Source organism: Tympanuchus pallidicinctus, unplaced genomic scaffold (assembly GCF_026119805.1).
Source record: "Tympanuchus pallidicinctus isolate F22 unplaced genomic scaffold, pur_lepc_1.0 scaffold6, whole genome shotgun sequence".
Taxonomy (NCBI): Eukaryota; Metazoa; Chordata; class Aves; order Galliformes; family Phasianidae; genus Tympanuchus; species Tympanuchus pallidicinctus.
In genome coordinates, this window is record NW_026294780.1 from 12,004,282 (window position 1) to 12,026,740 (window position 22,459).

General features: G+C 39.1%; 1 protein-coding gene across 4 annotated transcripts in view; it reads left to right on the forward strand.

Moving 5' to 3' along the window:
- NCK2 (NCK adaptor protein 2) overlaps positions 1-22,459 on the forward strand; it is an 85,188-nt gene that overhangs the window by 10,603 nt on the left and 52,126 nt on the right. For 3 of the 4 annotated variants that reach the window (XM_052705729.1, XM_052705726.1, XM_052705728.1), the window contains exon 2: positions 21,190-21,261. The gene's annotated coding sequence lies outside the window, so the exon portion shown is untranslated. Of the gene's footprint in view, positions 1-2,387; positions 2,501-21,189; positions 21,262-22,459 lie in introns of those variants that run through there. The other variant, XM_052705727.1, reaches the window with a different exon arrangement.

The window sequence follows — 22,459 nt, forward strand, 5'->3', positions numbered from 1 at the left end:
TCCAGTGGCTAGATAGTCTTTTAATATTTCTCCAGAACTTTGTTCTTTCGTACTGAAACGTAGCCTGGGCCTTTCAGCTTGCAGATGCGCTTTACTGTGCTTGGCCACAGCTACTGATTGTGGGGCTCTTACTTACAACACCAATCTGCAGCTTTGTTTCTAAAGATAGGTAAAGAAAAGTGGTAGGAGAGCAGAAACACTGAGCTTAAAGGGGGTGAAGAAAGGGATTCATGATTTGCGCTCAGTAGTATTAAATGCCTTTGCAGCTTTTAAAAATAAAAAGTTCCCTTTGGGCATGCCTATAAGATGATGGTGATGATGATGATGATGATGATGATGATGATGATTATTATTTTTTTTTTGGAAGATGTTTCTTTGTGTCTGTCCGGTTTCAGATCCTCTGCGGGGCAGGCAAATACAGGTTGCTGACCTGCTAACCTTCGCTACCAACACCTTGCCTGTTAGTTTAGCTTCATAACAAGAAAAAGTAGAAAAGTGTTCTTTTTTTTTTTTTTTTTTTAAATAAATAAAATTACTAGGTGAATAAATTTGTTCATGAAGGAGAGGCTTTAATTTTTTTCTACTAGGTCTAATTTTTTACCATTATGTGTGGACTTCCAGAATGTGCTAGCTGAGATTGATCACTGGTGTGTGAAATGACCAAATTATAACAATGGAGAGTTTTCTGGGGTGAGTAATATATTTTCATATGTAGCTTCCAGCAATGAGTTTAATATACTGAAGGCCACGTTTACAACACTTCTGTTATTGAAATGCAGTGCTCTGATCGTTTTTCTGCTGAACTTCAATTTAGAGCTTGATCTGTAAAACATCCAAGGAAAAAAGCATCAAAGCAAAAAATAGGAATTGTCTCAGAATGCAGGAAGATCTTTAAGTATAAAATTAAAATATGCAGAGGGCTTAAAGAATTACATAGAATACCTCAGAGGCTAAAGCTGTAAGTAAGAAAGGAAAATAGCTTAACTGGCATGTACCTTGAAGTTTTAATAGTTTGCTAACATTGGATCCAGGAAGTGAACTTGTACATTTTTATTGTTTATGCCTTCATTTCCCATCTCGACTCTTCTGGCTGTGCTTCAGCTGAAGGATTGTTACCGTTTTAATCTTAGATCCCCAAGGAGTATATTATTACTTGCAGAGCTCTGGTTTGGTTCTCTGCTTCAGTTCAAAGCCACCCGTTGAACTCTTCCAAAAATGTAATAAACTGAGTTGTGATACTTAAACCGCTCACACATTAATATATTTGGTTCACTTTTCAGGAGACTTAGAGATGGGACTTGGGTGAGAAAAAAACATGTGAGAAAGAAAACAGTGATTAAAAGAATGCACGTAGCTGAGAAACAGTTCTGTTTTTTAATGTTCTAGTTGCGATGTTGTGAGAATTGGTTTTTTTTAGATACTTCTGGCTAAGATGGGTTGTTAGGACCCAGGTGAATCCTAGATTGTTGGCCATGAATCTGATCATGTCATTGACAGTGGCTCTTAGCTTTGCTTCAAAGGAGGGAGCTCGTACAGACTAGAACCAACCCCACTGTAAAAGGAAGGCAATAATCTGCCTGCTGCAGATGGGTACGATGCTAACGTATTCATTACAGTGCAGTTAACAAGTTGGGTCTAGCTGTGTGACTGTGCCTGCATGAGCAGTGGGACATGGAGCAATTGCTGCTGACAGTGTGGGCATAGCACTGGGAGGATGGCAGCTTGTTTGTGACTTCGTTCACTGACTTCTTCTCTGTTCTTCATACTCTAGATTTCAGAACACAATACACACTGAACTTCAAACCGATTGCTATCATGTTTGCCTGCAAGAAGAACTAAAGAAATTTCTTGTGTGTTATCCTGAATGCCTCCGTATATCAGGCTGAAGTTGTTCTCTCACTTACACTTCCCAAGTGGGATTTTCCTTTCTTTGCAGCAGGCCTAAACCTGTCAAATGCAGTCTTGGGTTCTGGAATTGTTCTAGCAACATCAGCAGATGGTTTCCACGCAACGCGCAAAACACATAGATAGTTCTGTAAAGTGTAGAGGTTTTGTTTGTTTTTGTTCTGCCTTGGAATAAGTCTTAAAAATTTCAGAAAATCTAGCATGCTTTGCTTGTCTGCTGGGCATGGTAAAACACTGCTTTAACATCTGAAAGCTGCTTTTCATCCCACCCACAATCTCATCATACCTAAAAAGCCCAGATACTGGCTGAGGGGAACGGTCTGCTCATCAACCTTAACAGGCACAGTGATTTTTTTTCTTCACTTCTTATCTTACAGAGGACCTGTATGCCTGCTTTAGTTTCTATATTATTGTCTTTGCAGCTCAGCCCACACCTTTTCTTGCTTTTCTAGGAACGGTTTCCTTGGATGGCAACATCAGCAGCTGGCAGCAATGTGCTCATTATGCCTGGGGAAAAGCACCAGTGTTCTCAAATCGCTGCCTCTAGCAGCAAGGAGTTATGTACACTGTCACTGTTAGGAGATGTCAGTTGCAGGTACACAGCAACCTTGTCTCTGGGTAGCTGGAAACGCCTGTCAGCTGAAGTGGCCGAGCAGATCCTGATTTGGATGGACATGATGGATGAGTATACAGGAACAGTGGCTGTGCAGCATTAAATATCTTGCTTACCGCTGCTGTGTATTGTTTCAGGTGCTCACAAGCATTTTCTCCCATTTGAAGTGGAAGTGCTTTTGTTTGGTAGCATCCTTCCCTTGTCTTGCATATAGAAATCTTATGGAAGGTCTGGATGACTGATTACAGAATCACTTGTACTTTGTCTTTCCAGCACCTCCACATCTTGGAGAAATTATGTAAATCTGTTTCCAAAACAAATTTTACTGTGGAATATACACACAGGAAGCTCTTCAAAGACTCTGGGATCCACCTGTCTGCACTAAGATTTGTGTTAATTTGGGTATTTAAAACTAAGTACCATCCCCTTAGTGCTTCTTGTCAGTGGTTATTCCTCACTGCTCCTTTTCAGCTTTGGGGTAAAAAGGTTTGCTAAGGCAGCTTATTTTTAAGAGGCAACATAAGGAGGAACAAGAAAGTGAAAACTGAGTGTGCCAGCAGGGGGAAAAAAAAATAATTCTATTTCTTTTTGTCGATATTGGAAAATACCATGATCTGTGATACTAACCTTGATGGAAGAAAAGAAAGAAGAAAGTAATTCCAGTCATGGAGGGTAATTCGATCACTGCTTGCCAATCTATGTCTTTATCTAAACCTATATCTGTATCTATTTTAAGAAAAAAGATAATTTCATCACAGAGTGCCAGCAGTGGAAAACAGACGTCCCTGCAAAGTAGCTGTTGTAGTAGGAAGATGAATTAGTTGCTTTGTACCTATGGTGCAGGACTTGATCACTCTGGCAACAGCAAGATGTTTAGTTCAGCTCAATTTTTTTTTTTTTTGAAAGCTCACCTTAAATTGCTTGGTTTAGAGCCTCTGTGATTATTTCAGCCAGCAAGAGAGACTTATTTCTATTTCCAGGTTTAAAAAAAAAAATAAATCTGTTTGCTAATTGTTCTGCAATTTTTTCTGTGTTACTTTGTAACGTGCACCATTAAACTTTGTGAGCAGGAATGGGAAGAAATAATTATTTCTTCTTTGGTTGGTTCGTGCTGAAATAGCCATTAATTCTTCACCCCGATCCTCTGCTATTTTGCAGCTTGTAAATCATTGACTTGGTGCCACAAGTATGACACATCTGTATAATCTGAGTGTCAATGTTTATGTGTTATTTCAGCTTCAGTCTCACTTAAGGCAAGTATAAATAACTTCATATAGTTGTAAAACAGTAGGGAAATGAGCCTCCACAAACTAATGTGTTAGATTTATTTTCTGGGGCGAATGAGGAGGTTCTTTGAAGCCTGATCAAAGCCTGAGCTCTCCAGTTGTGCGCAATGCGAAGTTGATGGCGTTTCAATAGAGTCTGTTGGCTTCAGGAGTTGTGTTTTTTTTTTTTTTTTATTGGGGTTTTGTATCTCTGGAACCCATATTTAACATATTTCTGGAAATGACAAATGTGCTGCCATATGGCACACCAGATTTCAAGCCACTCTGAGGTGCGTGTGTGAATTTTAGAGTGCCTGGAAGAAATGAATGAAAACCACATTCTCAATTTTGTCTATTGCTGAGCACTGTAGGCAAATGAGGGGGGAGGCTTTGAAGTAAATTCAGCTTGAGGGTTTGCATGCTTAAGTCTGAGCTGCTGCCCTAATGCAGCAAGGTGTAGATGTCATTTACCAAAATGCTCACTAATTTCAGTAGGACTATCAGTTTAGTGTGGCTGTGTTTGATGCACAGGGCCCAGCTCCGTATCTCTTAGCTTCCTTTTGCACTGTGTTACTGAATTCAGTCAGTCATTTTAAACCATTTTTATGAGTTAACTTCTTTCAGACCTTAATGACCAAGCCTAATTCTTATGTATTATTGAACGGTTATTCTTGTGTGCGTCCCCTTAGAAGGTTCTGTATTGATTGTATTTCAAGACTAGCTTTCTTAAGCTCTTGTTGGTTACTAAAAGCCTAGGGAGCTTTTCTGGAGATTCTATCCCAGGTTTGTTTTTTTTTTTAAACCTTAGAAACTCTATGAAAACTTTTTAAATGAAGAAAAGATGTTTGGGGAATATGGTTTTGCTTAGGAAAAGCATTTCAGTTTTGTGAAGAGCAAGCAAATAAAGTAGCTCATAATTAAGATTGCTTAGACACCTCTTCTACAGAATTGAAGACAGTGAAATTCAAAACTTTGCTTCTATAAAAAGAGAGCGGGGGGAAAAAAAAAAGGATTGTGACCTACATAATTCAAATGATCAGTGTTTTGCCTCAAAAGTTGCTTAACTGATAGAATTTGTTAAAAACTAATTCTGCCTTCCTGCCTTGATAAGAGATCGTTCGCTGGGGAAATTAAGTTACTCTGGTAAATCCTCCCCACCGTTTTTTATTTTTTAAACTGTTGTACCTTGATACAGCAATTGTTCATAACTGTTTCCAGCTGCAGCCTTTGTGTGTTTCCATTTGTACAGAACTCAAAGGCTTCTGATGCTACGTTTACTGTTGTGCATTCAGTCGTCTCCATAGCTCAGTGCTGCGTGCCAGGTAATTGCCGTTTCTGACCTTGAATGAAAGCACGTTTAGTGCATTCTGGCTCAATCAGGATGTGGGTTGTGAAGGGCTGGTGGTTAGTGATGTAAGGCAATAGTTGTGCATGTGTGCGTAGCTACCAGCAGTTCTGCTGCTCTTAGCTCTGGTAGTGTCCCAAAGGAAGAACGTTTTCCTTTTCCTGGAACATAATCGATTCGTTAAGCCTGTGTGAATTAATACATCACTTTGATGAGGATTGAGGAGCAGGAAGGTGCGGTTTTCACAGGACACTGAGAGCCTCTTTGGAGCCGTATGCTGTGCATTCTCTCGCCATGTACAGCTCATTGTCCTGGCTGAGGGAATCCTATTCAGAAATCATAGACTCATAGAATGGCCTGGGTTGAAAAGGACTGCAATGATCATCTAGTTCCAACCCCCCTGCTACGTGCAGGGTCACCAACCACCAGACCAGGCTGACCAGCCTGGCCTTGAATGCCTCCAGGGATGGGGTATCCACAGCCTCCTTGGGCAACCTATTCTAGTTTGTCACCACCTTCTGAGTGGAAAAAAATGTGGACTGACATGAGCATGGTGTTCCTGATATAGCAAGTAGGTCCTTCTGGTCCACCTGGATGGAAATGCTGGCTGTGAAATGGTTTAAGAGGAGTGCTTCTGTGCTGTGGGTATGTTAGGAAGTCTTTGTTTTATTCTTTTGTATCTTAATTTGAAAACTCTTCTCTCACTTCTAGAAATGTTGTATGTGATAACCTTTTTAAGAAACTCTGAAAATTGCTAAGTGTTCATTTATTCAGACATGTGAAGAGTCCCTGTATGTGGAGCTTTTTCATCTTGTGCCTTTGACTTGGATCACAATTAACAACAGCAGAATCTCCACAGTTCTTTATCTTCTGAAGAGCTGTTTTGAATTCATTAGTATTTTACTTTGTTTTTCAGGATTAAATTTCAAGCTGTCAAACACAAAACTTTAAGTAAAATCTGTGATGTTTTGGCACAATATTCAGCGTAGGTGGTTGGCATTTCCTATAAAATGTCCTTAAATTTATTAGCTCCTGAAGTATCGGTGTATCAAAAAGGAAATCCTTACTTAGACAGTTACCAGCCCTTACTTTCTCTCAGATTGTTCTGTTAGATTTTAAAAATTGCTTATAAACAACATTAGTTTGTCATCAGCTTAACTAACAAACTGAACCACACAGTGTTTCTTTATGTATTTTTCTTCTTTACGTATTTACGTATCTTTGCTTCTTTATGTATTTTCTTTGCCTGCCTGTACAAGGAGTCGTTAATTGTGTAAAATCTGCGTCTTTTTCGGTGTTTATCTTAAATTTTGCTGCTCTTGTCTTGTTTCTCCCTCAGTTTTTGTGTCACTCTTACCTTCCTATCTCAGTTTTCACACCAGTCTCCCACTCTATCATATGCCGAGGCGTGGGATCTTTACCAGTTGCTTATTACAAGACTAAATCTGCTATCCAAGCACTCATTTTGAAGGCATCAGCAAGAAGCAATTTGGCAGATCTCTCTGCAATAAAATTAAGAAGTGATTGCATGCCTATTCAAGCTTTGATCTAGATATTACAGGTAATGGCAGTAATGAGGATGTGATAGCATGGTTTAGCAACCAGAATGTATCTGCTGTAGATTTTGTACTCTGGTTTACACTTTTGGTGCTGTTTGGCAAAGCTCTGTAGAACTGAAGCAGAAGTCCCACTGCCAAGAGGCATTCAGTGTGCAAGTGCTTCTAGTTCTCTAACTTCTCTATACAACTGTAGTTATGCAGGGTTTTGGTTTTTTAGGTTTAAAAAATAGTTGCTTTGAGCACTTAGCGGTAGTTAGAGTCAGTCTTTCAAGCTCTGGGGTGACTCCCACCCTACCGAGGGCTGCAGAAAGTCTGTGACTGATTTTTTTGGGGCCCCCATGGTCTCATTCTGGTTTTTGGTCATGCTTTCGAATGAGTTTGCAGGATACCTTCAGAGTTCACAGATGTGTGTTCGCTAATCATGTGGTTCACTCTTCAAGTTGACAGCATAAATTTGAGCAGTAGGTGCCAAGAACTTCTTAAAATGATGTGTCAGCTGATGTACTCTGCTGCTCACTAGCATAACTGTTCTTTCAGTAGGAGGCCCAACAGTTCTGCTGCCTCTGGGAGTTTTGGGAAAGCATTGATTGGAAGAAGAATTTTTCTGCCTGTGGGTATATTAAAAAGATTGATGAAGAAACAATGCTGCCTTGCTTTGAGGCTTCCTTCAGGAATGTGAAGCTTTATTCAACCGGAAGGAATTTTCAATCAACTTTTCTTTTAAGTGGCAAAGCTAAAATTGGCTTCAGCAACATAAATTATGCAAAGTGTTTAACATCTTGCTGTCTAGCTTATAATTGTAGCACTGTCTTGTTCAGAAGTGTAGTACTGATCAGAAACAGCCATCCAAGTCCATGTCACGGAGTTTTGGTGGATGTGCATTTTTGAGGGTTGCTTTATTCTCCTACTTCCTTTACATCTCATAGTGAGATGATAGAAAAATAGTAAGCCTGATTTGCTTTGCTCCAGGTGTGTTTTGAAATGCTGAATATTGTTTTAGCCTTCTTGAGATTATTAATACCGATCAGCAGGAAGACTAAGGTAATTTTAGTTGAACAAATAGGTTTGCACATGGAGAAGCAGTACAACAAATTAGTAAAAGATAAGGTGAGAATTGGTTTTTGGCAAAGGAATGAACAACATGTACTTCATGAGGAGGGAGATCCAGTGTTAGATGATGTATTGTTCTTTTGGTCCTTAGAATTACTTCATCGTGGTAGGTTTACTTCTGATTGTTGGACCATTGTCAGAGTTTTGATCCTTTTTTGTATGAGCTGCCTGTTCTTGAATTGTTATTTCTATAATTTTTTGATACTACGTGTCAGATGTGTTTAAGAACTTGTAACTTGTTTCACTGCTTTCTGAAAGTATTTAGTGCTTCAAAAGTACAGTAACTGTAATTTAAGCACTGTAGTCTGTATTTAACCTCTGCCTTGGAACATTCCTCAGTTTCACTGAGAACTGTTCCTTTATTTTTGTCAGGAGGAAAGTAGTTGTGGCATCTGTGATATTACGGATTTTGACGGAAAGTTGCCGTCATTGGTTTTGAGACCCAGAATTGCGCGTGTGTGCTTTAGTAATCTGTAATGGATTTCTGCGACTGTTGCTCTTAGATGGGAATAGGCTCTGTGTTATTCAGGAGATGTCTGTGCTCCTGTATGATCTGAGGATGTAACTTCTCAAGAGAGTGAGCTGTTGTGCAGGATCAGCATTTACCATCGAAGGCTACTGAAGGAGTGATAAAATGAAGACTGGAGGGAAATTATTCCACCTACTTAGGAGGACACCAGAGTTTCCAAAATAATTTAAATATAGGAATACTTTTAATTTAGTGTTTTCTGCTTCTTTAGATTTAAAAACTTAGAGATACCCTTAGCTACATTGTCAGGCGAAGATGTTTGGGTGATGAAGTTAACAACTTTGTGTTTTTGTAGGTGAAGTCTGCGTTCCTTAAGGTCTGTTCCACTGGAACAGGTTGCCCGGTTATGTGGTTCATGCCCTATCCTCTGAGGGCGAGGTTGGGTAAGGCCTGGGCCACCTGATCTAGCTGTGATGTCCCCGTTCATTGCATGGGAGTTAGGCTAAATGGCCTTCAGATGTCCCTTCCAACTCTAAGGATTTTATGATTGTATGATTTGCTCAAAGCTGCAAGTGGAATAAAGTGATAATTTGGGGTCTTCCATTGTTGTAGGGAGATTGCCTGTTGGGGTCTGCTTGTAGTTCTAGGTGTCCAAGGGAAGGAAATAGGAAGGATTCAGCTTGAGCACAAGAGATAGACAGTGGAGGTGGAAGGCATTTTGAAGAATGTATAGGGAAAAAAAAGCGTGAATATACAATAGAAAAGACCACATAATTGAGTAATGCTAAGGAATAAAATGCAAAGGCAACTCCTCTCCCTCCCCCACCGCCATGTATTTTCACCACTTCTAGTTGCTGGGGGCATGCAGGTGAAACAAGGGATTCAATAGTGTCATTGCCTTTACAGTCTCTATTGAAAAAGCTGTAACCCAAATCTTTTCATTCTAATTGCAGAACTGGAGCACAAACCTCGACATACCTTAAGATTTCCTGTCTCTCTCAGCCTGAAATAGTTTCTCCTACTGCTGCTCTGTATTGGTGGTAGGCATGTAAGAGACAATTTAATAGTTGCTACTAAAATTGTTCAACAAGATGGTTGGAATATTTAAAAGCTAGTTTTTGAAAGGTTGAACCTTTCAGTTTTGGAAACAAAATGTCCAGATATGGGGACTAATTTTGAAAGTGGACAGTATGTGTTTACTTGGCTTTTGTGTTTTAATGACAGATCATGTGTGTAAACGTCAGGGTGACGTTTTTATTTCTGCACAAGGAAGATGATTTAGTCAGGCCAGGCACTAAAGAATGAGCTGTTCAACAAGATGCTTAGTCATTCTTGGGAGAGCTCTGAGTCGAGTGCTTAATACTAAAAGGTGCTGAGGACTTTTTTTTTTCTGAATTCTTAGAGGAAAGAGTATCTAGACATCTATCAATGTTGAGTTGCTGGATGATGAGACAAATTTGACATGTACACGAATGAAAGCAGAAGGGTATGTGATTACAATATATCCATAAATTAACTCCAGTGAAGTGGTGAAGTATTCAGAGCATCTGAGAGTTCTAGCAAAGAGAATTTTTTTTATATACAGATACAAGAAGAGCTTACTTAAAAATCACATCACAACAACAAATAATAAAACCAAACGGTGATGCCTTTGCAGGAGATGTTAAATCCATTGGGTGGTGGTCTGTAGCTATTTCTGAAGTCTCCCTGAAACATGTGGCAGATAGAGAAAATTCAGAGCTGCTTTTATAATAAATGAAATGTTATTAAGTTGTGATTGCCATCTATATCATACTGTAAAGATGGGTGAAAAGCATGCTGATACTCATTTTGTTCAGTTTATTGTCGCGCTGTATGGGACCTAAATGAGACCTAATAGAGTAGTAATTGGATTTGCAGTACGTATATGGCAGAGCAGGATTCGTGATACTGCTGCTCTGTGTGCAATAGAGAGCAAACACAAAAATTAAATCTCTTGTAATAAAGAATTGGCAACAAATGGATTCCTTGAGTATATCCTAGCTCTTTGGATAAACAAATAAATTTGAAGCTGGAGAAATTTGTTCTCTAGGCTTTGCCAAAATGTTTTTGACAGCCTCATTGACTCCATGATCTACCTGGAATTTATTTTTAAATAAGATTTTTTCATTGCAAGATAATAATTGAACTATATTTATGCACTTTATTTGTGCATTACCTATTCCTTTGAGTTACTTTTTTGAATTAGCTGTGGACTTGGATATTTAGGAGATTCTGACAAAGTAACTAGATATTTTCAAGCTTCTGAAAATCTCAGGACTTTGCTTAGAAAAGGACAAAACCAACCTTCAGTTGGTTTTTGAGTCATGGTGTAACGAGCTATCCTGGAATGTGTATTCCTAAAGACCACAAAACCATAGAGTGGCCTGGGTTAAGAAAGACCACAGTGATCATCCAGTTTCAACCCCCTGCTATGTGCAGGGTCACCAACCACCAGACCAGGCTGCCCAGAGCCACATCCAGCCTGGCCTTGAATGCCTCCAGGGATGGGGCATGCACTGCCTCCTTGGGCAACCTGTTCCAGTGTGTCACCTCCCTCTGAGTGAAAAACTTCCTTCTAATATCTAACCTAAACCTCCTCTGTCTCAGCTTAAGACCATTCCCCCTTGTCCTATCACTATCCACTCTCATAAACAGCCATTCCCCCTCCTGTTTATACGCTCCCTTCAAGTATTGGAAGGCCACAATGAGGTCTCCCCAGAGCCTTCTCCAAGCTAAATGAGCCCAGTTCCCTCAACCTTTTTTCAAAGGAGAGGCTCATAATGAATGCTTTCCTTTGTCCTGAGAATTTGAGAAACACTTGGTGAAATATAGCCTTACCTTTAAAAGTGTTCACATTGGTATCCAAGACTGATCAGGATTAGAAACTGTCTAAATCAGTCTGGTGTTTTTCAGCATTATTCATTCTATTTATTTAACAGTTTATTTATCTGTTTCTAATATAGAGATAAAGGTTCCTAGTTAGAATTTAGTTAATAACAATTCATATTCATGTCGTATGACACCTTCATTTTTTAAATAATTTAGTAGCCGGTCTCTTTAACAGTTTCATTTGAAAAACAGATAAACCTGTACTTATCTATATTTTCAGAAGGAATTATTTTAATATAAAAAGAAACAACTCTTCCTCTTCTTTACTTTGTTGACTTTAACGGCCGTTTGATAGCTGTGTGTTATAAAACCACAAATAAAATGAATTCTGTGTGAGGTTCAGCAAGCTGAAAATGACACAGAATTAAGCAGTAACAGAGACCTGCACAGTGAAAGGGAAATTGGTAGCTAGAATAGGTTAACGAAAACAGCAGAAAGAAATCAGAGCCTTGAATTAAAGCAACGGTGACAAATGATATTCCTATTTTCAGTATTTAAGCAGAAGGGGAATACTGTTTGTTATTTTTGTTATGTAGACTTGAGATAAATTCAGTTTGTGCTTTCAGGAAGTTCATGCTCATAGTAGTCATAGCACTTGCAGTCTTGTAATAGCAAACTCTCAGTTGTGCTGCCTACCCCCAGCTTTCTAGAAGTCTGTGGAAAATACTTATAATTATTTGTAACTGTGGTTTGTATTAACAATCTTAATTTGTAGTCTGATATATACAGTCTGAATATGAGGTATGTGAAGAGTTTTGGGGAAAAGAAAGTAATACAAGGAGTAACGGAGGATCTGGAAGTTAGTAGAAATCTTTGAATTAGTGCTTATATCCCTTATTTCTAAGAAGCAAACCCGGGAGCTAGTACCTTGGGGGACAAATTTGGACGATGTAATTGGCGTTGACCTTTTGCCAGATGTCTGGCAGTTCTGTTTTTTCCACTCCCTTGTGTCCAGATAAATGTCATGTGTTCAGGTTTTTGTTCCCTTGTTCTGATTTCAAGTGTGAAGCTGCTTATGTAGCTAATCTGCACTTACAATTATTTCCACTTCTAACCCCAGTAGGACTCTCTTTTGGGGTGTTCAGACAGAAATGACATAATTGGATTTCTGCCCAGATACTGTATTTAGATGGCTTTGGAGATGTCATTAATTTGACAGCTGCCGTAGGAAATCTTGTTTTTTGGCTATTGTTGCAAGGCCTGCAATATTTCCACTGCATTTTCATTCGTAGTCTTTTTCACTGAACTGGTGGGATTAAAGGCAGTAGAATGAGACACCATCAGATGTGTGCAAGATGTGAAAGGGAGAAAATCAGTGCTGAAAACATCCGAAGCTAAGTTGTTGCCAAATTCTATTTGGGCATTAGGAGATCTTGGAATATGTAATTATCCTTCAAATGGCTACAACAGAAGTGTCTGTAACTATGGCTGCTGCATGCTTTAGTAGGAACAAAGCTGTGTGAAAGTTTCTGTTCTTGCTGTTCACCTACAGCAAGTTTCTTGGTCAACCCAGGCAACACCTGTAGGAACGCAAAGAGCCAAAACTCAAACATCCTCCAGGTTGTTTTATAGCAGGGAAGTGTTGAGGCCAGGCCGCCTTCTAAATTGAAAGAGGATAGATTTAGATGGTATATTAATAAGAAATTCTTCACATTGACAGTGGTGAGGCCCCAGCACAGGCTGTGTAGAGAAGCTGTGGTGTCCCATCCTTGGAGGCATTCAAAGGCCAGGTTGGATGAGGCCCTGGGCTGGTGGGAAGCAGCCCTGGACTGGGTGGGCTTTGAAGTCGCTTCCAAACCATTCTGTGATTCTATCAGCATAATGCACTGAGCTGCCACCGGGCTGTTTGACAGCTGTCAAGAAGTTTCTGGCAGTGTTTTCTGTGAAGATTCTGTTGGTCAGAATTTGCTCTGAGCATGCCTTCCAGTTCCCTACGTGTGCCTAGCAGTGCCAAACACAAACACTGACCTTGCCGTATCTGAATTAACATCACTTGTCTGTATGTTGTTCGTGGCATTGCTTCCAAAGGTGAGAGTACTGTTACAGCTGGAAAAACGACTGTTTAATGCACACATATGAAAATAGGAAAGATTGTCTTTGGATCAGTAAAGAATGAATCATTTATCGGAACAGGAGCACCAGTAAGTTTTACAGTTGATCTTTAACTTTGAATTGCTAAGCGTGCCTTGTTTTGTTCTGCCGTTATAGTGACCTGAAGGCTCTCTGTAGTCCTTGTTACAGTCCATTTTCTGTTACGTCTTACCCAGAACAAATCTGGTCTGTTTGCCTAGATGGGAGATTTATTTGCTTAGTTGAAACGTATTCCTAGCCAAGAGTGGTAACCGGGAGTCTCTGTATCATGTTGCTCTGATAATGTGCCTGTGACTAAATGTTGCATCTTCTGTGGTAGCTGTGGTTTTTCACTTCTCCAAATGGCATCCTTCAGTGCCTTTTTCCAGCAGAGGCAGGCATTTTTCCTTGGATGTGCAGATCACTAGGTTGCTCTAATGACTATGTTGACGTGCTGTTTGTAGGCATCTTCTGCAGCCTTGAAATCCCCAAGTATTGAATTAAAAGCTCTGACTTAGAGATGTCTGGAAGGATTGGTATGATTCAGTTGGTTGTATGTGTATTTTGACACATAGAACAGTACATGGCAAATATGTAATAGGAGAAATAGATCTGCTGGGGAGTTGCTTGGACTAATCAATTATTAATAGCCATGCTGATCCTGAGCAATTCAAAACTAATTTTACTTCATGGAAAAGACTGAACGGTTTTCAGAAACAGTAAGTTGAAATGAAAATATAAATCAGAGGCTGATGTTCTAATGCACCAAATTGTTACACTGCATGTTTAAAATGCTACTTTCTGGATTCTGAAGTGTTGAAGGAAGTTAGATAACTAAGATATTTCTTACTATTCAAACTACAGATCTGATTTTTAAGGTGTGCTATTGAGGAAAGAAAAATAATTACCTCATGTTCAGAATGTGGCCTGAGAAGCCTGCTAAGTTAAATACTGCATAAGGTTGAAGTCTGATCCTTTCCTTCCTCAGAGATACTGTGATGCAGAGTTCAAGAACATCCTTAGGTGTGGTTAGGTTTCTGCTTGCTTATCTGCAATTATAACTGATGATTCAAGTCTTTAGCATACCTTTGGAAGTGTTCATGAGATGCCTATAGAGCTGCCCTAAGCATTAATCAAGACCTCTGTTGCTTTTTCTGTGTGGTCTTTTGGGATGTGTATGCGTGCATTTACATAGGCAGAATGCAAATTTTTAAATAAGGAAAATTAGAATGGTTCTGAGCTCCTATTTAATGTTATAAATAGAAAAGAAAAAACAGTGGGATGAAGGTAAAATGGAGTCTGACTGCTCTTCCTTTCAGGGATTGCTTTTGAATGGGAATGCTGAGCAAAACAAGTACTGTTTTAGTGGCATAGTACCTTTGTGAAATGAAGACAGCGCACAACAAAGGAGTGGGCATGGGTAGCATTTATTTTAATGCTTTGCTGTGTGTCAAAGGCAGGTGAGTGTGGTTTATTATTTTGAGGGTGGAATGTTAGATGTCTTCTCAAAGCATTTGTTGCCTAGCTGGGATGATGCTTCCTGTCCTTACATTCATGATTTCCCCATCTCTACTTCAGTGTTTGTTTTACCTGAAAGTTTGTGGCATCAGACTTGGGTTATGTCAATATCATTAAGTGTTAAGTTGAAAATTCCTGCTTAAGATGGGAATTTTAAAAATGTTTTGCATATTACTGTGAGTTCAGTTAGTAATTTATTATCAACATCAGGTTATTTAATAGCTTAAACTTTTGAGGGAGTTTTCTAGCCGAGAAAACATTTAAAAAAAAAAAAAAAAAGTATAAATTCCCTTTAACAAAATAATGTGATTCTATAGAAAATTGTAGGCATAGCAGGTGCAGTCATTAATCGATAGATTCAACAGCCCTCATTGTTTTCTGCAAAATTAAAAACATTTTATGCATGCATATTTTGCAGTGACAGAGGAAGCCGATATTGGAAGATGTTTTTTTGGAGTGTGGTAGTTCAAGTAAACATCAGTTCTATATAGAAAATGAACTCCTCATGTTTCAGTAATGGATTGGGAGTTAATGGTTGTGCAAGTAGATGTAAAAATTGTTCTTTTTTTGTTTGCTTTTAAGAAACGTACCATGTCTGCTGAGGATATGAATCTGACTGCAGGATTTAAATGAGAATTTAAGCCAGCCAACCTCTTGAATTGTGGTGGGATGAGGTGTGACCTGCTGCATATTTTTGCCGCTTGCACTCCTGAACACACCCCAAATAAAGAAGAAAAACTGTGTGTATATGGAGGGGAAAAAAAAAGATATTTGAGTGACCAGTGATAACTAAATGCCTAATTGCTTCCTCCTTGACACAGACGGGAGGTGTACTGCAGCACTTGCACATCAGGTAGGAGCACAGAGGACAGATGCGTACAAGCTCCTGCCTGGGCACTGGTTGGAGGAGACCATCCTTACAGCCTTGGATGGCTCCACATCTGGAGTATTAAAAAGGCCCATTTAAATGCCAAAGTTTGCCTCTGCTTCACAGGCTAGTCTCATTTTTTGCAGCTGGCGTTGTAGGCCTAAATTTTCATGCAAGGCAGCAAACTTATTCTTTTGCCCTATTTCACTTGCTTAGTTGCATTTAAGAAACCACAAACTTAAAGAAGAAAAGCTTAGATTAGATTTCTTTGTTCCAGGATCTTATACACGTTGTAATGTAGTGTGGCAACTTGCTTCTCTTTCTGAAACTTTAAAGGCAGTGTGAACGTAGTCTTGCTTTCTAATTTCTCTAAGTGTTTTACTCCTTACTGTATTTGTAGTATTCAATAAATGAATGAATTTATCTGAGTTACACAATACTTATGTGTTTTACCATTTCCTTAGGTTCAAATATAGTAATATTAAATGAGTTATGTGAGGATGTGCAGCTAGGAGGCTATAAAACACTAAGGATACATTAGCACTTTGAATGCACTTTGGGTTTCTTTTTTTTTTTGGGCAAATTCAGGCAGGCACTGAGCTTTGGAGTGCTTTTTCCTGTTCTGACTGCTGCTGCACGGCACTGGGTTGTGCTTGCCCAATTGTCTGTACAGTTAAAATATTTTGAGCGTAGCATATTTTGATGTAACTTCATTTGAAATATCTGCCTAATGGAGAAGTCTTAATGGAATACTTTAATAGCCCAAAGTGGTTACCTGCAATTGCTCTAGTGTATTTCAGTCAATTACAAAGGAAGGCAATATTTAATGTTGAAGTGGAGCTAGATGGTGTAATGAACTGGCAGATTGCCAGTATGATCTTCTCAGCAGGAGAATTTGTATTAATGCGGTGCTTTTCATTTGTTCTCCAGAAGGTCACCAGCAATACGTCAATTGTTGGATTTTATCATAGTTATCTGAGTCACTTGAATGACTTATCGTTTGAGTTGAAATTCCCAGCCTGTGCAGTGCAAGGTTTATGGTCAGGTCATTTTTGTGTATTAGCATATTAAGTATCAAAGAGATTATTTTAGCTCTTTCTTGTCAGAATTTAAATAGAAAGTGGTTGGATATTGGGAAGGGAGCCTGAGAGAATTGTCACTGCGAATAGTCATTGTAAGGCTGAATTTGGATTTCAGTCATGGGGATAAAAAAAAATTGGGGCACATCGCAGCTATTAATGAAAGAGGAGATGGTTAATAACTTTGGAGGTTACTTTTCAGATAATCATTATAGGAGCACTGGTTTATTCTTAGTGATATAATCTTTTAAGATGACACAGTTGAATTTAAAGTTGCACTTTTTGTTAGATGCTCCTGCTCCTTGTCTTTAGCTATTTGTTTGGAAGCACCAAGTTCAAATCCATTTTTGACAACTCAGAAGTGCTTTTCACTGTGGAGCTTGATTAGTTCTTGTGTTTGGGAGATTTTAGTCTAGCAAACCAATGCAACTGAAACATGAACAGATTTATCTTTCTACCTTGCATGATTGTAATCACTTGTTCACCTAAATCCTGTATTCTGTGTTTCCTGTTCCTTATTGTCATCTTCCATACCTTTGTTCTGGACCTGATGGTAATTGTAGGTTGTAAAGATAGTCGTGACTTGTAAGAGGCCTTGGCATTCTGCATATATAAGCATTGAGACACTTGAAGTAGTCTGATATTATAAAATCACAGACTGGTTGAGGCTAACAAGGCCCCCTGTGTGCAGGGTGCTTAGGGCCACGGTCAAGCAGCTGCTGGAGATCTCCAAGGAGGAGTCTGCACAACCTCTGTGAGCAGTCTGTGCCAGTGCTCCGTCACTCATAGAACACAGGAGTGTTCTGTCCTCTGTGCACCTTCCCCTCTGGTATTTATAGGCACTGATGAGATTTCCTTGAGCCTCCTCTTCCCCAGGCTGAACAGTCCCAGCTTTCCAAGCCTCTCCTCGTAGGAGGGATACTCCTGTCCCTTCATCATCTCGATGGCTCTGTATTGATCTCTCTGCTGTATGTCTAGGTCTCTACTGGTGGTCCCAGAACTGAACGCGTTGCTCCACTTGTGGCCTGGAGCTGAATTGAATTATGACCTGCATACAGTTATAATACCAAAAAGTATTGAGTCAGTAGCACTAATTATGCCTTGGGTGCTGTGCTACTGCTGGGCAGCCATGACAGTAGCTGCCTGCCTGACTTGGAGCCCTTTGGAAAATGCAGACTCATTTCCAGAGTTTCCTCAAGCGTGGCAGTTTGTTTTGTGGGTGGACTGTGAGTATCACCCAGTGACTATTTGCCCATGTATTTTTGAAGCCTTTTGGAGGTTACAGGAAATGATTTTGTATTCTCAAAGCCTAAATATTCATGACACACCCTGGCTTTCTCATCAGATACGGCCTTCTAGAGTTTGGCTGTTAGAGCACCATGGCAAAAAACCCCACTCGTGATGCAAAGCCTGTGGTTCAGATGCATGCCATCTCAAATCGTAACTGCTGTTTCCATTCACCATGTGTGAGAAGGAAGATGTCAGAATTGCCTAACTGAAGTACTGTTTCAAGGAATGTATTTGATGCGTAAATGAATTCTTTGTGGCCCAGGTTTCCATCCTGAGTTTGAGTCACTTGGCAAGTTGCAGTGTTGCCAGTGAAGCTTTTGGCAGGGGAGGTATGATAGAAATAGATTCGTACTTCTTGGGGAATGATTGTTAATGAAAGCCAGAGTGTAAACATTGTCTGGCTGTTGTGTAGCAAAATGAAGACTTTTATCAGGAGAAAGACTGAATTAGAGGTCAAAATGCAAAAGAATTGAGCCCAGAGAGGAAAGACCTGAATGCATCTTGTGCTGTTGTCTGTGCATCTGAGCTTCATTTCAGGCAAAGTGTTGGTAGGAATGAGATTTTCTTGTATGTTTTCTTCCTTTGACTCTTCATTTGTTTGGAGATGCTTCTAATATATGTTAATTGGGCTGTGCAAAATAGAGTTTTATTAAAATACTTTCATGACTCATTTTTTTAATTATATATTTGGATACAATTTGGACTTTTATTTTCCCCAGCTGTACTTTCTCTCCAGTTAACTGGTAAATACAGGGTTCACTTTTCAGATATTGATGATCAACAGTCCTGTATTTCTGCTCACTTTCCAAGGCAAGTTGTAAACACTGATGCACATTTGTGAAGTTGGGAGCAGTCACTTGGAGTGCTGAGTTTTTCTTTAAAGAACAGAACCCCCAAATCCCGTGATGCAATGTCAGCAGTTTGGCGGAGTACTTTATTTGTGAACTTTAATGGACAGTAGATGATTTGTGGGGCGAGAGGGATGTAAGAGTACTATTTATAAGATCTTGTAACAAAATAAAGCAAATTTGCTTGCTTTTTTTTTTTTTTTTTTTTTTTTTTTTTTTTCCCCTCATGATTAACATTATTCTTGTAGGAGAGAAACATGGCCTACAAAAGGGAATGGAGATTGTTTAATCTGGAGAAGAGGCTTATTGCTGTCCGCAAGAACCTGAAAGGATTTTGTGGGCAGGTGGGAGTTGATTTCATCCTCCGGGTTGCTAGTGATAGGAGGTGTGGTAATGGCCTTAAGTTGCACCAGGGAAAGTTCAAGTGGGATCTTAGGAAAAATTCTTTGTCTGGAAGAGTAGTCAAGCATTGGAACAGGCTGCCTGGGGAATGGTGGAGTCACCATACCTACAGGTGTTCAAGAAATGTGTAGATGTGGCAGTTTGGGGTGTGGTTTAATGGGCATGATGGCTTGATGATTGGACTAGATGATCTTGAAGTCTTTTCTAAGGATAGTAACACTATGACTCTGGAAGTGTTTAGCTGTCACGAAAAGGGATCTACTTTGCCTTAGGGTTTTTGACGTTGCTTCATTAAAGTATCGTTTCCATTTACAAGGTATCTTGAGATCTGTCCTGTAATTTAGAATGTGGAGCAGTTCTCATGGAGAATAATGGTTTGTGGAGACTAAGAATACAGTAGCTGGACAAGAGAATTGATTCAGCAAAATGTAGCTGTCTATCTACTGAAAACTTAGTGATATGAAGAGCCTGGCTGCAGTGTGCTGGGCATTTTGGCTTGTACTTGAGCACAAAAGAAGGGATGGCAGGTGGTAGGTCATTCTCCCGTTGCATCAGTTCTCTGCTGTTACAGATGTATTTTCATTCATGCAGTAAACAATACTTCATCATAATTTTGCCTCTTCTGTTTTTTTTCCCCCCTTCCTTGTGTGTCAGGAGCAGCATCCTGCTTACTGTGAAATTTCATGGTAGCTGGGAAGTAGAAACTATTTCTTTTAGCCTCAGTGTTTATCAGTTTAGGGGTTCATCAGCTCCCTTTCTCTGCTTATAAACCATGTAAGTCCAAACCTGGCTTTCAAATGTCTTTGCAACATATTTATAATACTTTCTTTAGTATTTTTTTTTTCCTCCCCTTTCATTAAGATGAATTAGATGAATTGCTCTCTTTAATTGAATTTCTTTGTAGGATACTTTTGTAGTGCAGAAATGGATTTGAATCCTTTCAGGGAAGATTCTGAACACAAACATTTGTGCATGAGTGGCCTTTGAATGAGTAAGGTTGTAATAATGTGTTGTTATTAGCCAGGGGTTGCGGTACAGGAAGATGCTCGGAATTTTTTCCTTCAGTTTGATTTGGAGCTTAACAAATTTACACAACCTGAATTTGTCAGACTTACTTTGGAGTTGGAAATCTCATTAGAAAATAGAAACAAAATGTTGAAATAATCTGAGATGTCTTCTGAAATACTACTTTGTGGCTAGCAACGCTTAACACAGCAGGTCTTGTTGGAGGACCCCTCTGAAGATTGGAGCAGGGCTAAGGCCGGAGCTGGTACTCTGTTGAGGTTAAGTTCGAGACACACTCAGGCAGAAGGTCTCCTTATTTCTTGGAACATGTTGCTGTGCCCAGCCAGCCTTGAGGGGAACCCTTCTTCATGTCCAGACAGAACCTCCCTAATGAGAGTTCTCCTTGCCAGCTTCAGTGTTCACTCTGACTTGTATTGGAGGGCCCTGAATCACACATCATAGGCTAGGGAGAACCTTTTTAGTTCCCAATGGGTGGAAATTATCTGTCCCTCAGACTGCTGCCTGGGTTTTTGCTTCCATGCTCTGTTCTCCATGTGTGACTGTGTTTTCATTTAGGAAGATGTGAGTTGAACTTGCTAGCATGAAAGTGAAGGGAGCAATAACTGTAGCAGCTCAAATGCAATTTTTAGAACTGCTGAATTTTTGATTGGGTTTATGCACTAATTTTTCTTTGTATTGTGGTGGCTGGGCTTATTCCCTGGGTAGTTTGGATGTTCTGCAGCACACTGATATCCATCCAGAAAATATATAAATACAGATTCAACTTACACTGAATAGGTGGATCAAGCTGAAGTCATTCCTGCCTTCTCTTCATAATCTCTTGAGAGAGATTAAAAAAACAAAACAAACAAAACAACCAAATTGTCTGAAGGTCAAACTTTAGTGCTAAAACTGTGTTGTTTGTTATTTCAGATAGTTGTGTACGTAACTTCATTGGAGAGTCCTGCCTTTCACTGCCTGGATCCTTTTAACAGTGTGCCAAAGGTGAGTGATTCAGGCCTTATTTTTATATCTAAAGATAAGGAGCTAACTGGATATATTGCTTGGTTGTGCTTTCATGTGGTGTGATGCCTGTAATTTTCTTCAGACTGCTGGATCATTTATTAAATAGCAGATCTTTTTCTTTCTGTGATCTGAGACGAACTAGTTCTAGCTCTTGCTTGAGAAGGTAGAAAGATAGGATCAAGTCATTAATTATTAATTAATTAATTAACTACTCCTGTAGCTGTTTTTTGGCTCCTTCCTTCTGTTCGCTATGGACTATGGCTTAGGACACTTATCTTAGAGAAGATGTAGATAAAGTGTATTGCTATGGGAGGAGGCATAGTAGTAATTCATAGCCTTTGGTTTAACAGCCTCAGTGTTATTCTTTGATTTCTAAAAACTAACTAATAATTTATTAATTAGTGAAATGAAAGAAGGTTTGTATATTTGTGGTGATTGGTTCTTTGTTTTATTATTTATTTTTTGGAAGTGTAGATCTGAATTGCACTCAGTGTTTATATAGAGTAACTTCCTAAACTGTCTCTGAAGGCTGAAATATCATTATGGAGCTGATGTATCTTGTGGCACATCTGCCCACATGCTTGGTATATATACCTTGGTATATATGGTATATGTACCTTGTTGTCTTTTCTTTTAGTAGCTTTTAAAGAAATGAAACCTCATCACAACTGTTAATTAAAGAAAAAAAAGACAGGACATTGAATGAACTTTCAGTGTTGTACTGGATGCAGCATAGACAAGGGAACTTTACTATACAAATTTACTATTTCTTATTCAGGTTCTCTGTTCACAAATTAAAATAAAGTTACCTTCTTCAGAATGAAGTTATGATGGCTCATTATTGGCATTTTGTAGTCCTTAGATGAAAAGCAATGCATTAAGTCCCCATGTGTCTTGATTTTTGCTGTGAGTTCTGTTAAATGGCTGTTCAGTGAAGTGTTATCAGACATTAAACAAATTAATGTCTAAAAATAAAAATAAAAATAATGTCAATTAAACAGTTAATGTCAATAAAATGGAGATTAATCAGTTAGAATTACGAGTGCAATCCAGTCTTAAATTTATCACCTATTATTGGAAGTGTATTTGGAAATGATTGGGTTTCCTTCAAGGCAATAGAAAAAAAAATTCTGAAATGCTTTGAGATGGGTTGACTTTTGCACTACATTTTCAGGTT